Source organism: Eretmochelys imbricata, chromosome 7 (genome assembly GCF_965152235.1).
Source record: "Eretmochelys imbricata isolate rEreImb1 chromosome 7, rEreImb1.hap1, whole genome shotgun sequence".
In the NCBI taxonomy this organism is placed as follows: Eukaryota; Metazoa; Chordata; order Testudines; family Cheloniidae; genus Eretmochelys; species Eretmochelys imbricata.
Window position 1 is genome coordinate 38,660,918 of NC_135578.1, and position 18,911 is coordinate 38,679,828.

At 42.5% G+C, this 18,911-nt stretch overlaps 1 protein-coding gene across 3 annotated transcripts in view; it reads left to right on the forward strand.

The window, feature by feature from the left end:
* The window catches only part of VGLL4 (vestigial like family member 4), a 160,419-nt gene that overhangs the window by 70,224 nt on the left and 71,284 nt on the right, over nt 1-18,911 (forward strand). Inside the window, exon 1 of one of the 3 annotated variants that reach the window (XM_077822327.1) lies at nt 3,596-3,632. The exons of the other annotated variants lie outside the window; for them this stretch is intronic. The gene's annotated coding sequence lies outside the window, so the exon portion shown is untranslated. Of the gene's footprint in view, nt 1-3,595; nt 3,633-18,911 lie in introns of those variants that run through there. 3 annotated transcript variants of the gene reach the window in all.

The following is an 18,911-nucleotide window of genomic DNA, read 5'->3' on the forward strand; positions in this document are numbered from 1 at the left end:
CCCCCCCCCCCCAACTTACTCTCCTGCTGGTAATAGCCCATCCAAAGTGACCACTCTCTTTACAATGTGTATGATAATCAAGATGGGCCATTTCCAGCACAAATCCAGGTTTTCTCACCCCCCACCCCCCTCCCCCCTCCAAGAACCACACACACAAACTCACTCTCCTGCTGGTAATAGCTTATCCAAAGTGACCACTCTCCTTACAATTTGCATGATAATCAAGGTGGGCCATTTCCAGCACAAATCCAGGTTTTCTCACCCCCCTACCCCCATACACACACAAACTCACTCTCCTGCTGGTAATAGCTCACCAGCAGGAGAGTGAGTTTGTGTGTGTGTCTGGGGGGGGGGAGGGTGAGAAAACCTGGATTTGTGCTGGAAATGGCCCACATTGATTATCATGCACATTGTAGGGAGAGTGGTCACTTTGGATGAACTATTACCAGCAGGAGAGTGAGTTTGTGTGTGTATGGGGGTGGGGGGTGAGAAAACCTGGATTTGTGCTGGAAATAGCCCACCTTGATTATCATGCACATTGTAGGGAGAGTGGTCACTTTGGATAAGCTATTACCAGCAGGAGAGTGAGTTTGTCTGTGTGTGTGTTTTTTTTGAGGGGGGTAGGTGAGAGAACCTGGATTTGTGCTGGAAATGGCCCAACTTGATTATCATACACATTGTAAGGAGAGTGATCACTTTAGATAAGCTGTTACCAGCAGGAGAGTGGGGTGGGAGGAGGTATTGTTTCATGGTCTCTGTGTATATAATGTCTTCTGCAGTTTCCACAGTATGCATCCGATGAAGTGAGCTGTAGCTCACGAAAGCTTATGCTCAAATAAATTGGTTAGTCTCTAAGGTGCCACAAGTACTCCTTTTCTTTTTGAGAATACAGACTAACACGGCTGTTACTCTGAGTTCTGTATTGGTAACTGCTTTTTTAAATATGAAAAAGTCGCATCTTGTGTTCATGCAGGACTAGGAATGGGGGGACTTTATCTCATTAGAAAATAGAGGTCCTGGCTTCCCGTTGAGACCACATGATTAATCTCTAGTCTCCAAAGGGCTTGAGATAATGGTCTTTGAATTTGTGATATTTCTGAGGTTAGACCAGTTGGTCTTGAGTAATTTTTGGAGGATTTCACACTTATTAGTTTAGTTTTCTCTCCCTTTGAGCCCTGAACAATTTTACTCCTGAGTAGCCAATGTGCCCTCCAAACTCATATCTATAAAAGCTTTCTTCCATCCACACGATAGTGTATTTCATGTACATACACATAGTAAAACTAGATTAACTCTAACTCTGCCAAGTGCAACACTGGTACACTATTATGAAAGTAGGAGCAAGTGCTACACGTGGACAGAGGAGTATTTAACTGCATTCGTTGGCTCTGCCTGCCTGCTTTCTTCTGCCTGGTATAGAGGAGAGTAGATTCACCAGTGCCTTGCAAGGAGAGTACTGTTCCCTCTTGGCTTGAGGGTTTTTCAGACTGTGAGAAATTTGGGACTAAGTTTTCTTAAATTGGCAAAACATTTTTTTCTTTTTTTTAACTTGGAAGAGAACTGAGAACTAGACCCTCAGTTGGAATAGGCCACTATAAATCTATTTAGAAAAGAGTACAGCATAATTTATTTATTTTAATGTGGAGTTAAGGTCAAGTGAAAGTTATAGAATTAGGCTTTTCAATAGGTGGTACATAACATTTTGTCTGTGAGGTAAGTACGCATTCTTCAGTACGATGCATTCATAGTCTTTCACATTTTAAAAACAAAGTTATAATTTTTATTACAAAACAATAATAACTATACTGTGTGGTTGTTGAAATTACAGCAGTGAAATTTAGATGCTTTAACTCCTGATGAGGTTGGGTTTTCTTTAGATGCATGGGTCTTTCTCTCTGAAGGCCACATCTGTGATTCCATATCTACTGTATTGAAGATTAAGAACCAACTGTTTTGTCCTTTATTGCCAGTTCTAAATGGAGATGAAGCTAAACATAGACCTGAACTAAAGCTAGATCCACATACCCTTCAAACTTTGGGTGGCTTGAAAACCTGGATTTGAATTTTGTGGCTTGGGTTTGTATCAGGTTACTGTGGATAACCCATTCTGTATTTCAGCAGTGAATATCTACCATTTAAAAACACACTTCTTAAGTTTTAAAAAGCCCTTGCAGTTGGGGTGCCACTCATTCAACTACATTGTGGAAAGGAAAGAGAAAATCGATTAAAGGGACACATCATCTTAAAAATCACATTACTGCCTGAAAATAATCTATTATGTATTATTTAGTATTAATATTACAGTAGCAACTAGATGGCCCCCATTGGAATCAGGCTTCATTGTGTTGGGCACTAGACTACCATATACAAAGACATGGTCCTTGCCTGGAGGCTCATATCCTTATAAATATCACCCAAGGCTAACTGAACAAGATCCAATTTTTGTTTTTTAAAGAATCAGTTTCTCTGTGCGATTGACAGGTTTGTTGTGCAATAGCTAGTTTCAGGGTTCTGTTGGTGGCTGATTGCACTCCATGTCTCATGCACCAGCATGATGAGTTCATGCTCAGTGCTACTCTGGGGGAAGCTCATGTGGAAATTCTGCTCAAAGCCATGCAACAGGCTGCTTGCTTGTTGTAATACAAAAGCGGAATTGCTGCTGTTTAACATTTTTAGCCAAGAGGGTGTCACCTCCTTCCCTGCACCCTATGTGGGGCTGAGGAGCACTAGAAACGAGGGAGGAAGGAGCTGGCTGGGGGAACCACGTTTTCACTTTCCCAGACTGTGGCATGGGGCCAGAAAGCATGGGGAGCCATGCCCATATGCTCAGGGTTTAGCTGATCGCCATATTTGGGGTCGGGAAGGAATTTTCCTCCAGGGCAGATTGGAAGAGGCCCTGGAGGTTTTTCGCCTTCCTCTGTAGCATGGGGCACGGGTCACTTGCTGGAGGATTCTCTGCTCCTTGAGGTCTTTAAACTACAATTTGAGGACTTCAGTAGCACAGATATAGGTGTGAGGTTTTTTGTAGGAGTGGTGGGTGAAATTCTGTGGCCTGCGTTGTGCAGGAGGTCAGACTAGATGATCATAATGGTCCCTTCTGACCTAAATATCTATGAATCTATGAATCTATGGTGCCCCTTCATTCTCTGAACTTGCTGCATTTGGGAGAGGGAGGAGAGGAGTCCAGGGATTCTCCTACACTTCATAGGCCCCTGCGTGGTGCCAGAGAGCATCAGGAAGGAGATATTTGCTTGTCTTCCTAAACCTCATTCAGGGCTGAGGTAAAGATTTTATTAGCAGTGCGGGCGACGCTGAACTATGTTTCCCAGTAGAGCATGGGGATGGTATAGGAGAAGTGCCAAGATTATCTGCAAGCTCTTCCTTATTCCCTTTCTCTATTGCTCACTCTTCTGTATTTTTTCTCCATTATTTTTCAATACAGAGTTTGGTTCCTCTATTAAGTCATTGATTGCAGCACACCTAAACTTTTTGGGGTATGTGTTGTGGTTCCATATTTCCCATTAAGTGCTGTTCTGTGTTGAGGGGCTGAACCACAAGTCTGAACTTGAACAGCATTGAATTTTTGTCTGTCTAGGTCTGAATTCTGCAGTGGGGATGCACATCTGCTGTAAGTAAGTAGCGATCATAATGCAATGCCTTGCTGAAGGCTATGTACCATCCTTCCTAATGTGTGAGGAGAAGGGAGCATGTTGCTGCAGTCAACAGAGGATTGGGTTTGGTTGATAGGCCAATGATATTTGTTCGTTTAGATTTAAATAACAAGACAAGGTTCTAGGTGCCCTACCACATGAATAATACAATAATATCCCAGCAGCATGAAAATAATTTAATTTGCAACGGGAACTGAGCCAGCCAATCACCTACAAAATAAGTTTTTGTCACCTCATTATTAATGCCATTAACAGAAGCAGAGAGAAGTTCTTTGCAACTGGAATTAAGGGTAAAAAATCTGTAGATATGCAACATCCTTTTCTTAAGCTTTTAATTATTATAGTTAATTATACATGATAAAATATGTTGAATTGAAAAAGGTGAAGGATGGGTAAAGCATATTGAGCTACAGTATAAACGTTGCAACTGTGTTCGAACTGATTTTGACACAGAAATAATACATTAAAATAACTACTTGTATAATATTACATAGAAAATATCTACATTAAAATAACAGTAGGGTTTCAAAGTCTAGCACTCAAAAGTTCAGAAATGCCAAAATTAATGTTGGCTTTGTATGTACCGTACGTCTGAACAAGCTAAGAATAAAGAGAAGACCTTTTCAAAATCTTGAGGACTATGAGGTCCTTCATTTCCTTTTTAAACCTATAATTACCAGTTCCTGGTAACTGGATTTACTTCATTCCTGAAAAGAGTGAGATGCTCTTATTAATTGGAATCTAGCCTCAGAACAGGGAATGGCTCATGGGTTTTCTAAGTGAAAAAATATTGTGAGTGCCTAATTTCAATTTGATATACAGCAAAATAGTGTTCTTAAATGACCAGAGAGCTAGGTTCATGCTACTTGTCTCAATACATTTTATTTTAACTTGGGGGGAATGAGAATACAGCTGAAAATCCTACTTGACCAAGTTGAAGCGGCTGCGGAAGACTTTGACGAATGTATTCAATTACAACTGGATTCAAGCACAGAAGTGTTTTGCATTGGTAATTGTCATTTTTGTGTACGGTTTATTTTAACTGATGAACGAACTCTTTCAGATTTATTTTGATTTCTTATTTTTATTTTAAATTAATTGAAAAATCATGCATCAAAATATCTTGCTATCAAGGTCAAGAACTCATATAGCAAACATTCTTCAGCTTGAAGGTATTGTTCATCTAGTGAGTTCTTACAGATTTTTCTGAATTTGGGCAAATGCCCTTTATTTAACCATCTCAGTACTTCAACAAGTACCCATTTATTAGTATTCTGTAGCAGAACAATACAAAAATGTTCACATTAATCACATCAAATGCAGCTGTTCGTCACTAATTCAACTGGAAAAAATGATGCCATCTTCAAGACGGAGACAATATCTGTTTCAAGGAAGTGGAGTACTCCATCCATAATACAGAGAGCCTTTGTTAGGCACAGTGGAAATGGGAAGGGATCCAAAGCTTCTGGAGGGAAGAGTCTGCTAGTGACCACCATGCCTCCCCATTTTCCCCAAGGTCCATGCTACTGAAGGGTTGGAAGTGTTGCCAACTCCTAAAGGGCTGCCATAGCAGAATGCAGGCATACATTGCCCCCTCATGTAATTTGTGATGGTATTGCATTTCAAGAGGGATAACGATGGTGGCATCTGCTCAGCATCTTAAATGTTTATACACAAAAGCAAGGGGAATAAACAGGAAGAACTGGAAGTATTCATCAACAAGATTTAAAGAAGGGCAGGTGAACCAAACTTGAGAGGGGCTGTGACCCTGCACACCTGGTTGCAACACCCAGAGAGAGAAGCCATCCCATCCTCACAGAACAGGAACTGCCACTGCGGGTGAGTCACGGACACACACAAAAAATTCACGGAGAAACCAGGTAATCACGCTATCCGTGACTCCCCCCCATCATGGCAAACCTACTGCAGTAATGATGAGTTAGGCTTACCATTATTATCTCCTATTTATAGGGCCCTACCAAATTCACAGTCCATTTTGGTCAATGTCACAGTCATGGGATTTTAAAACGTATACATTTCATGATTTCAGCTATTTAAATCTGAAATTTCACGGTGTTGTAATTGTAGCGGTCCTGACCAAAAAAGGAGTGGTGGGGGAACGGGGTGGGGGAGCTGCGGTACTGCCACCCTTACTTCTGGGCTGCTGCTGACCGGGGTCCCAGCTCTGAAGGCAGAACTGCCACCAGCAGCAGCGCAGAAGTAAGGACGGCATGGTATGGTATGGCCACCATTACTTGTGCACTGCTGCCTGCGGAGCTGGGCCCTCAGTCAGCAGCCACCGCTCTTTGGCCGCCCAGCTCTGAAGGCAGCAGCGCAGAAATAAGGGTGGCATGGTATGGTATTGCCACCCTTACTTCTGCGCTGCTGCTGGCGGGGTGCTGCCTTCAGAGAGGGGTGCTGCCTTCAGAGCTGGATGCCCGGCCAACAGCCGCTGCTCTCTGGCCGTCCAGTTCTGAAAGCAGCGCAGAAGTGAGGTGGCAAAACCCCAACCCCCCTCCAACTCCATTTTGGATAAGGACCCCAATTTGAGAAACGCTGGTCTCCCTGTGAAATCTGCCTAGTATATGGTAAAAGCACACTCAAGACCAGATTTCACAGGGGGAGACCAGATTCCACGGTCAGTGAGTGTTTTTCATGGCCATGAATTTGGTAGGGCCCTACCTATGTAGGAGTTTAATGTATCTTTTAAAGTATCAGGGATGATTGTGCAGAATCTTAGCTAGAAAATTATTTTTTACATTCCTCCCTCCAAAAATTAGCTTTATCTATTAGCCACATTTATCAACAGCCTATTGATAGGCAATCTTGCTATTCCTGGCCTTCACTCTTCTACTTTGCATACGTGTGTGTAACTATGTGTAAGATGAAGGCAGAATAAATCTGGTAGTGTCAGACATTTTTAAAGTGTGTTTAATTTCTAAAGCTTTAAATGGGTGTTTCATATCTACTAGTTAAAAAGTTCAGGCTGTAAAACTTCTTTGAGTTTATTTTGTATGAATTGATTTGTTAAAAGATAATAATATTTGGAAAGAAGAAGCCTAGTGATCTGAAACCTTTTTATTTAGTTTTCAATGACCCACTTGTACGTGTACATGAGTGTATCTTGTCAAAAATCAGAGACTATCCCTTAGCGAAGAATGTTTATATATCTGTTGTCTGCTGTGCAATGAAATAAAAAGGGAAATATGCATATTAAACAAATGTATAAAGAGGGAGGATGATTTTTTTTTTTTGGCCAAGGATCTGGACTGGGACCCAGGGTATTTGGGTTCAGTTCTCAACTCAGTCACAGACTATGTGATCTTGGGCTAATCACTTAATCTTTCTGGGGGAAATTTTCAAATGCACAAATGGCAGTTTGGTGCCTAAATCCCTTAGACACTTAACTGCTGTTGAAAGTCAATCTCCGATCTGTACCTTTGAACATCTCCTCCTCTCTACTTCAGTTTCCCACCTATACAATGGGGATAATACTTTATTTTCCTCACCTTTTGTCTTTTTTTCTGTTTAGAGTATAAGCTCTTCATGGGGTGGGCTGTAGCTGACTGTGTTTGTGAAACACCTACTAGCTTGGAGAGACCCCAATCTAGATACCACCATAATACTATGGATAATAATGTGATCTAACTTTACTGCTACATGAGCAGAAAATCTTCACCTGCTGCTTAAGTTACAGGTTTGTTGGAATTTTTGAAAGCATTTATTAGGGTTTACTTAAATGCACATCATGTCAAAGTTGCTACTATACTTTCTTTCCTCAGCATGCATGCATGCGTACACTTTTTGCCATATCTCAATGATGTATTGTTTAAAAAGTGTCATGGATTGCAATAGACATTAAAACCCAGCTGCTAGGCTGAACAATCCATTAACTATAATTCCTGAGCACAATTTTTTTTGCAGCTTTAAATATGCATAGGCATGTTACCCTGTCCCTTTAGTCTCTCTGGGCTAGCTCCATTCTTGTAGGCCAGCAGGGGATTGAAACTGACAAGATTCCTGCTGGTCTGGAGCTTCAGAGAGTAGGAAACTTGTTAACTTCAATTCCCCGCTAGCTCACTAGAATGAAGTTAGTGTGCCAGACTGAAAACTGCATAGTACAGACATCCAGATCTGCAAACACAACAGGTTGCCCAGCACTGATGTTGATCTTAACATTGGGACAAGACTTGATTTGCACCAATGATGGAAGAAGGGGGGAAAAGGTATTTATTATGTTGGGAGTTATCACATTCAGGATATCAGCCTTGACCTTATATTCTAAAGAGTCTCTTGTGTTTAAACTTCATGATTGCCTAGGTGAACAGAGAGACACAATATTGTGATTTACAGCTTTGGGTAATTCTGTACGTAACTCAGGTGTATGAAATATTTAATAACAAATCAAGTCATACTAATGAAATGTCATTTTCCCCACGTGATGTAATATTGGCCCGTGTTGAATCCTTGTAGGTTTAAAGGACAGATAAATTAGATATGCTGCACTGTTCCTTCCCCTGCTGGGCTTGTCTGACCTTTTAAAATGTTATGTTAATATGATTTTTGTATTTAATCTAGATTTTGTGGAAGTGAGAAGTAAGAGTTTGTTTTCAGAAAATGAATTTTCTGCATATATCAGCAAGTTAATTAAATGAGCTCGGTGAATTGGTGTGTTGAAGTCTCAGATCCATTGCTGCAGTAAACTTTTCTTTGTGCCCTACTTCATGCAAAATATATTAAGTTGGTAGACATTGTGGTGTCCCGCTCCCACAGTAGTAATTCAGTTAGTCATATTTTATTTATGCAAGTTTCAGAGGCATGGCTGTTGAAACAGCTATGAGCAAGGAACTTCTGTAGTCTCATGGCAATGAAACCTGATGAGTTATGTCTTAATTTTGCATATTCACTCAAACTATGATGTGTATATGTATATATGCTCTCCTTTTTGATTAAATCTAAGTGTGAGTTGAAAGCTAGTTAATTTTAGCTGTAAAACAAGGTATGTCTAATACTCTGACTACAAACAGAAGCAGCTGTCAATGTTTGTTATTTTTCCTGCATCATCTTTTATTCTAAATATCAGTGCAATATTCTCCTCTGTGTATAGTATGAAGAGAAGTGGTAAAATCATAAGTGATTCTTGACAGCGAGGATTTCTCATTTATTTGCCTTTAATTTCTTGTGATCAAAAAATAAAGAGTTGCAAACAAGTCAGTTTGACTCCCTGAGATTTGTAATGGGTTGCTTCTCGTTTTCTTTAAAGTCCTGGCTGTTGAAAGTTGCACTATCTAACATACCTCACGAAAAATCTGTGCATAGTATGCCACTGCCAGATGTGATCACATTTCACAAACTAAACAGACCAAGAAAATACATGAATGAGCAATAGCCAAGGAAAAGTTAGGGTTTTGCAGGAAGTGCTGTTGTTGATGATAACTTTTGCTACTCCCTCTGAATTAGTATGGTAACAATGCTCTAGCCTGGTGCAAGTTGCGAGAAGTGAGTCATCTTTAGGATAAAATAAAATAATCTCCCAATCCCTCACTGTCCTAATCACTTACAGTCATTCAAGTTCCCAAAGTGCTTTTCATAAGCATAAATACTGATCTCTTGGCCAAATTCCAACTTGGATAATTACTTCACTAACTGACTGAAGTTGATATCAGTTTTACATACAATCACTTCTGTCATGCAGCTGTCTCTAGAGTGGAACGCAGCAGGTGTTAAACAGCACACAGGAATACTATACAGCATTTTAGGACAGGAAGTGAAGAACGCTGTCCTATCCAATAGCAATTAGACAGAATATAATTATCCACATTAGCATTTATCTGGCCCATAAGGGTTATGCTACCCTCAGTTAGTACCTTTTTCTTTATGATGATGGTGAGAGCAATTGGACAGGAGCACATTCTGCTAATAGGCACAAGAGGAATGCTCAAAAGGAAGTTAGATGTCACACAGTAGAAAGATGTACGCCATTTGTCTGAGGTCCCTTCCAGCTCCTATGTAAATTTAAAAAGTAGTGTCTTCATTATTTTAACTTTTTCTTTCTCTTTCTGTTTTTTTCCCCTGCCTACACATACCCTCATCATTACTATAACACTACCAATAATGTTCCTATCAGACCTTAAAATCACTCGAGCTGAGCTTGGGTTCACCATGCAATAGTTATACGTTTATAACAGGGGTAGTCAATTTATTTTTTGTCAGGGTCCACATTTATTGGTCAAGATATAAACAAGGATAGACTCCAGAGAACATCATAACAAAACAACAATAATGATGATAAGATTTTGGGGTTCATTCAAAAGTGTCTGGTTGTCCAGATTTGGCCTGAGGTCCGCCTATTGGCTACCCCAGTTTATGAGAAAGCATTTTAGTGTGTGTGCTCCTACTTTAGATGGAACTGATGTTTAAAGACACTAATTTCTTTTTCTTCTCATCATGTCACTATCTAATTGTGCAGTTCCATAACTTAGCATGTTTTGACTTTTTTAAAGTTTAACCTTAACTCTGAATTTCCTGGATTTGTAATGCTTGTTGTTGGAATAATTACATCCTTCCATATAATTAGATTTTGTTCCATTTTTAAAAAAATTACTTAAATTAGAATTCCTGTTTGCTTTTTGCCTTAAGCATATATTTTTATTTTTATTGGGCTATGTTTTAATTTAGATTGTTTAATACAGTCGGGTATGTGGAGAAGGAAATGCAGTATATTAGTTTCAGGCACATTATCACCTAGCAGCTATCATCTAGTATTTATTCAGTAATTAATTTTAATTGGATGTGGAGAAAAAAGTTAAATCTGTTCCTGAGCAGTAGTCATGCTTTGTGCCCCTGCTTCTCACCTTGAGAGTGAACAAGGTACTCCTTGGGGAATTCTGTGCCACTGCGTGTGTGCATATTTCATGGGCCGTGCATTTCCCCCCCCCCCCCCCCCCCCCAGAAAATAGCTTCTTTTGAAAAGTTGCTGCAGTTCTGCCTTTTGCCCACCAGGGGACAGCGTGGAGCTAGAATAGAGCAGTAGCTCCCAGCAGAAAATAACATCTGAAGTTCTGTCTTGTGCCTACCAGAGGGCGCTGTGGTGCTAGAACACAGCAGCCACTCCTGGCCAGTGCAGCTACAATAGGGAAAAGAAAAAGCCTGCTTTCTTCACAGTGCTTGTTGGTCCAGGTCAGGAGACAGACAGTGTGGGGTTGCTGGGGGTCAGACATAAGGGTTAATGGGTGAGGACAGACTGGGGCAGACTGGGAGTGGAGGCTCAGGACCACACATTTTCCCCACCCATACCCAACAACCCTTCAAATTCATACCTAGGCTCCTTCCCAGTAATTACTTCTCTCTTCCTCCACTCCTCTACAACCCTTGACTCCCCAAAGCCTTTGTACTGCTTCTGAGGGGTATGGGAAATACAGTTCTGTATTGTACTTTAAGTGATTTGTTGCTCAGGAGTTCTGTATTAAAATGCCTAGTAAGGAATCTATTTGTCAAACATTTCTTGAATCTTTTGTGTTGTCTGTATGTATTATAATATTGTGTGCAGAATTTTTTAATTGTTTGTTGCAGAATTTTTAATTTTTCGGCACAGAATTCCCCCAGGAGTAGAACAAGGAGAGGGTCATCAGCTGATATGAATATGCATTCCAAGTGGTGTAATAACTTGTCTAATGTTAGAAATGGTAATGAGCGAATATGAAATATATAAAAATGGGAATACAAAAACATACCTCAGGAATAAGGTCTCTCTGCACTTTAAAGAGGATTTTTTTAAAGAGCAAATTGGTTGCTCTGGACAATAATTCTATGATCATGAAGGGTAAAATTTTCAAAAGTACCTATGTGACATTGGACTTCAAATACCATTTTCCAAATCACCTGAGTATGTGCTTAAATACTACTGAAAATTTCACAATAAATCATTAATATCAATAGATGGCAAGCTGGACTCAGTACAGCTGCATATGATTAGAAGGAGTCTAATATTTTCAGCTATATGCAAGCATAAAAAAATAGCAAATAGATGGAAAGTTTCTGGTATCTGATTTTTGAGAGCATACACAGCTTATTTTTTCTCCACGCATCTTCGAAAGACAGTGAAACCAAAATGCATTTCAGCTGATAATCTTTCATGAGCACATTTAAATATTTTTTCCAGTAGAAACAAATATTGGTGATGAATGAGAACAGTAAGCTGCCATATTTAATTATTAGTCATTTTGGAGCTGCTTTTTAGAAAAGGTTGCATGTAGGCGATCTTACAGTTGGGCAGCTAATTTGTGTGTGTAATTACTACCTATAAATGGCCATTTAGAGGAATAACTGGCCATTTCGTTCCTTGCAATCAGGGTAACTGTGTGCAAATTAGATATAGATTTGCATGTGGCCATTTGATAAAATTGCAGAAAGAAAAGGAGTACTTGTGGCACCTTAGAGACTAACACTGATTAGAGTATAAGCTTTTGTGAGCTACAGCTCACTTCAAAATTGGACACTAATATTGGTCTGGACTTACTTTTGCCAGAGAAGGGTATTTTTTATAACTTTCTTTGGCATATTAAAATCTCAAATGGTGGAAAAATTCCACAGATATTTAGAACCATTAAAAAAAACAAGGCGTCCTTGTGGCACCTTAGGCCTGGTCCACACTATGGGGTTAGGTTGAATTTAGCCACGTTAGGTTGATTTAAAAATGACTGCGTCCACACAACCAACCCCGTTCCATCGACCTAAAGGGCTCTTAAAATCGACTTCTGTACTCCTCCCTGACGGGGGGCGTAGCACTAAAATTGACCTTGCTGGGTCGGGTTTGGGGTAGTGCGGACGCAAATTGATGGTATTGGCCTCCAGGAGCTATCCCAGAATGCTCCATTGTGTCCGCTCTGGACAGTACTTTGAACTCTGATGCACTAGCCAGGTACACAGAAAAAGCCCCGGGAACTTTTGAATTTCACTTCTTGTTTGGTCAGCGTGGTGAACTCAGCAGCACAGGTGACCATGCAGTCCCCCCAGAATCGTAGAGCATAGACTGTTTCTACGCTCCCCCTATCATCTCCATCCCTGAGGTTATCGCAGATTAGAAGGTGAAAAAAACGCACTCGCAATGACATATTTTCTGAGCTCATGCAGTCCTCCCGCACTGATAGGGCACAGCTTAATGCATGGAGGCATTCGGTGGCAGAGGCCAGGAAAGAATTAAGTGAGTGCGAAGAGCGGAGGCAGGACACGATGCTGAGGCTAATGGGGGAGCAAACGGACATGATGAAGTGTCTGTTGGGGGAGGAAATGGACATGATGAAGCGTCTGTTGGAGCTGCAGGAAAGCCAAGAAGAGCACAGACCCCCGCTGTATAACCACCTCCCCTCCTCCCCATGTTCCATAGCCTCCTCACCCAGATGCCCAAGAACGTGGGGGGGGTGGAGGCTCCTGGCACCCAGCCACTCCACTCCAGAGGACGGCCCAAGCAACAGAAGGCTGTCATTCAAACAGTTTGATTTTTAGTGTGGCTACAATAAGCAATGTGGCCTTGTCCTTCCTTCCTCCCCCACCCCACCCGGGCTACCTTGTCCGTTATCTCTTTTTTTTTTAATTAATAAAGAAAGAATGCATGGTTTCAAAACAATCGTTACTTTATTTTGAAGGGGGAAGGGTGGTTGGCTTACAGGGAATTAAAATCAACAAAGGGGGCGGGTTTGCATCAAGGAGAAACACACACAACTGTCACACCATAGCCTAGCCAGTCATGAAACTGGTTTTCAAACCCTCTCTGATGCGCAGCATGCCTTGCTGTGCTCTTCTAATTGCCCTGGTGTCTGGCTGCTCAAAATCGGACCCCAGGTGATTTGCCTCAACCTCCCACCCCACCATGAATGTCTCCCCCTTACTCTCACAGATATTATGGAGCACACAGCAAGCAGCAATAAGAATGGGAATGTTCGCAAAAAGAAAAGGAGTACTTGTGGCACCTTAGAGACTAACCAATTTATTTGAGCATGAGCTTTCGTGAGCTACAGCTCACTTCATTGGATGCATACCGTGGAAACTGCAGCAGACATTATATACACACAGAGATCATGAAACAATACCTCCTCCCACCCCACTGTCCTGCTGGTAATAGCTTATCTAAAGTGATCATCAAGTTGGGCCATTTCCAGCACAAATCCAGGTTTTCTCACCCTCCACCCCCCCACACACACAAACTCACTCTCCTGCTGGTAATAGCCCATCCAAAGTGACAACTCTCTTCACAATGTGCATGATAATCAAGGTGGGCCATTATTTCTTTGTTATTTTTGTTATTTTCTTTGTGAGCTGTAGCTCACGAAAGCTCATGCTCAAATAAATTGGTTAGTCTCTAAGGTACCACAAGTACTCCTTTTCTTTTTGCGAATACAGACTAATACGGCTGTTATTCTGAAACCTGTCATTATGCAAGGCACTGCATTTAGCCGTATGGAGTGGAAATCTATCAACTGCATGAAAAAACTTGTACAGATACAGACAGACATCATCTTCCTTTCCAAATGCAAACAGATGGACGTCGTACCAAAAGGACTGAAGGTAAAAAATCCATTACAATCTACATACCACACAGACTATGCTGACAGCTTGTGCCACACACTCTCAAAGAAACTGCGGAATCACCTGATCAACATCCTCTACAGCAAACAGGGAAAGATTAAGAATGAGCTCTCAAAAATGGATACTCTCATAAAAAACCAACCTTCCACACAAACTTCCTTGTGGCTGGATTTTACTAAAACTAGACAAGCCATTTACAACGCACACTTCGCTTCTCTACAAAAGAAAAAGGACACTAAACTTTCTAAACTACTACATGCTACAAGGGGCCACAGCAATGGTTCCCTCAACCCACCTAGCAATATTGTTAACCTATCCAACTATACTCTCAGCCCAGCAGAAGCAGCTGTCCTATCTCGGGGCCTCTCCTTCTGCCCCTTCACCCCCACGAACATGATACAGTTCTGTGGTGACCTAGAATCCTATTTTCGACGTCTCCGACTCAAGGAATATTTCCAAAATACCTCTGAACAACATACTAATCCACAGAGGCCTCCCTACCAACACTACAAAAAGAAAGATTCTAGGTGGACTCCTCCTGAAGGTCGAAACAGCAGACTGGACTTCTACATAGAGTGCTTCCGCTGACGTGCACGGGCTGAAATTGTGGAAAAGCAGCATCACTTGCCCCATAACCTCAGCCATGCGGAACGCAATGCCATCCACAGCCTCAGAAACAACTCTGACATCATAATCAAAAAGGTTGACAAAGGAGGTGCTGTTGTCATCATGAATAGGTCGGAATATGAACAAGAGGCTGCTCGGCAGCTCTCCAACACCACTTTCTACAAGCCATTACCCTATGATCCCACTGAGAGTTACCAAAAGCAACTACAGCATTTGCTCAAGAAACTTCCTGAAAAAGCACAAGATCAAATCCGCACAGACACACCCCTGGAACCCCGACCTGGGATATTCTATCTACTACCCAAGATCCATAAAACTGGAAATCCTGGGCGCCCCATCATCTCAGGCATTGGCACCCTGACAGCAGGATTGTCTGGCTATGTAGACTCCCTCCTCAGGCCCTACGCTACCAGCACTCCCAGCTACCTTCGAGACACCACTGACTTCCTGAGGAAACTTCAATCCATCGGTGATCTTCCTGATAACACCATCCTGGCCACTATGGATGTAGAAGCCCTCTACACCAACATTCCACACAAAGATGGACTACAAGCCGTCAAGAACACTATCCCCGATAATGTCACGGCTAACCTGGTGGCTGAACTTTGTGATTTCGTCCTTACCCATAACTATTTTACATTTGGGGACAATGAATACCTTCAGATCAGCGGCACTGCTATGGGTACCCGCATGGCCCCACAATATGCCAACATTTTTATGGCTGATTTAGAACAACACTTCCTCAGCTCTCGTCCCCTAAAGCCCCTACTCTACTTGCGCTATATTGATGACATCTTCATCATCTGGACCCATGGAAAAGAAGCCCTTGAGGAATTCCACCATGATTTCAATAACTTCCATCCCACCATTAACCTCAGCCTGGTCCAGTCCACACAAGAGATCCACTTCCTGGACACTACAGTGCTAATAAACAATGGTCTCATAAACACCACCCTATACCGGAAACCTACTGACCGCTATTCCTACCTGCATGCCTCCAGCTTTCACCCTGACAACACCACACGATCCATCGTCTACAGCCAAGCTCTGCGATACAACCGCATTTGCTCCAACCCCTCAGACAGAGACAAACACCTACAAGATCTCTGTCAAGCTTTCTTACAACTACAATACCCACCTGCGGAAGTGAAGAAACAGACTGATGGAGCCAGAAGAGTTCCCAGAAGTCACCTACTACAGGACAGGCCTAACAAAGAAAATAACAGAACGTCACTAGCCGTCACCCCCAACTAAAACCCTTCCAATGCATTATTAAGGATCTACAACCTATCCTGAAGGATGACCCAACACTCTCACAAATCTTGGGAGACAGGCCAGTCCTTGCCTACAGACAGCCCCGCAACCTGAAGCAAATACTCACCAACAACCACATACCACACAACAGAACCACTAACCCAGGAACTTATCCTTGCAACAAAGCCCGTTGCCAACTGTGCCCACATATCTATTCAGGGGAGACCATCACAGGGCCTAATAACATCAGCCACACTATCAGAGGCTCGTTCACCTGCACATCCACCAATATGATATATGCCATCATGTGCCAGCAATGCCCCTCTGCCATTTACATTGGTCAAACTGGACAGTCTCTACTTAAAAGAATAAATGGACACAAATCAGATGTCAAGAATTATAACATTCATAAACCAGTCGGAGAACATTTCAATCTCTCTGGTCACGCAATCACAGACATGAAGGTCACTATCTTAAAACAAAAAAACTTCAAATCCAGACTCCAGCGAGAAACTGCTGAATTGGAATTCATTTGCAAATTGGATACTATTAATTTAGGCTTAAATAGAGACTGGGAGTGGCTAAGTCATTATGCAAGGTAGCCTATTTCCCCTTGTTTTTTCCTTACCCCCCCCCCCCCAGACGTTCTGGTTAAACTTGGATTTAAACTTGGAGAGTGGTCAGTTTGGATGAGCTATTGCCAGCAGGAGAGTGAGTTTTTGTGTGTGTGTGTGTCCCTGGGAAAAAAAAAAGGGGGGGGGAGTGAGAAAGCCTGGATTTGTGCTGGACATGGCCCACCTTGATTACCATGCACATTGTAGGGAGAGTGGTCACTTTGGATGAGCTATTACCAGCAGGAGAGTGAGTTTGTGTGTGTATGGGGGTGGGGGGTGAGAAAACCTGGATTTGTGCTGGAAATGGCCAACCTTGATTATCATGCACATTGTAGGGAGAGTGGTCACTTTGGATGAGCTATTAGCAGCAGGATAGTGAGTTTGTGTGTGTGGTTTTTGGAGGGGGGTGAGGGGGTGAGAGAACCTGGATTTGTGCAGGAAATGGCCCATCTTGATTATCATGCACATTGTGAAGAGAGTTGTCACTTTGGATGGGCTATTACCAGCAGGAGAGTGAGTTTGTGTGTGTGGGGGTGGAGGGTGAGAAAACCTGGATTTGTGCTGGAAATGGCCCAACTTGATGATCACTTTAGATAAGCTGTTACCAACAGGACAGTGGGGTGGGAGGAGGTATTGTTTCATGATCTCTGTGTGTATATAATGTCTGCTGCCGTTTCCACGGTATGCATCCGATGAAGTAAGCTGTAGCTCACGAAAGCTCATGCTCAAATAAATTGGTTAGTCTCTAAGGTGCCACAAGTACTCCTTTTCTTTTTGTGAATACAGACTAACAGGGCTGTTACTCTGAAACCTGTCATAATGGGAATGTTGGTTGCCCTGAGGTCTGACCAACAGTGCTATCGAGCTTTTAAACGTCCAAAGGCACATTCTACCACCATTCTGCACTTGCTCAGCCTATAGGTGAACTGTTCTTCACTACTATCCAGGCTTCATGAGCCATGGGAGCAAGGGGTAGGCTGGGGTAGGTGCGACCGTGCGGTGCTGCTGGCTGGGAGAGCAGCCTGAGGCAGAAGCCTCCAGCTCGCAGGAGAGCAGAGTTGCAGCAGAAGCGGTGGAGCCATACACCATGGATGAGGATGGCTAGCAGTCCTACTGCACTGTCTGCTGCGAAGGCACCCAGGAGCTGCTGCTGTGTAGCAATGCCAGCTGCTGCAGGTGCTTCCATGTCAAATGCTTGGAGGTCCTAGTAGGGCAAGGTACTTCGGCCAAGGCAAAAGAGCAAGAGCCCTGGAGCTGTTACATATGTCAACCACAGAAGTACTATGGGGTGTTACAGCGCCGACCAGACTGGAATGTATGGCTGCAAGACTTCTTCACCAGTGACAAAGGACAGGAATATCATGCACCTAAAATCTAAAAAGGCCCACACATTTTCCAGAGTCACTACCTTTGATAACAGAACATCAATGATCGCACTGGCTACTTGGAACACAGCAGCTCCCACAGTAGACTTGCCTACAACAGCAGCGGTGACGGTGAGCTGAGCGGGCTCCATGCTTGCCGTGATATGGCGTCTGCATGGGTAACCCAGGAAGAAAGGTGTGAAACGATTGTCTGCCGTTGCTTTCACGGAGGGAGGGGCAACTGATGACATGTACCCAAAACCACCTGTGAGAATGTTTTTGCCCCACCAGGGATTGGGAGTTTAACCCAGAATTCCAATGGGTGGCAGAGACTGCAGGAACTGTGGGATAGCTACCCACAGTGCACCACTCCGTAAGTCGATGCTAGCCACGGTAGTGAGGACACACTCCGCCGACTTAATGCGCTTAGTGTGGACATATGCAACTGACTGTATAAAATCAAATTCTAAAACTCGACTTCTATAAAATCGACCTAATTTCGTAGTGTAGACATACCCCCAGAGACTAACAAATTTATTTGGGCATAAGCTTTCGTGGGCTAAAACCCACTTCATCAGATGCATGGAGTGGAAAATACAGAGGCAGGTATAAATACACAGCATATGAAAAGATGGGAGTTGCCTTACCAAGTGGGGGGTCAGTGTTAACGAGCCAATTCAATTAAGGTGGAAGTGGGCTATTCTCAACAGTTGACAAGAAGGGGTGAATAGCAAGGGAGAAAACATCACTTTTGTAGTGCTGAGACAGCAAATGTAATCAAGGTGGCCCATTTCAAA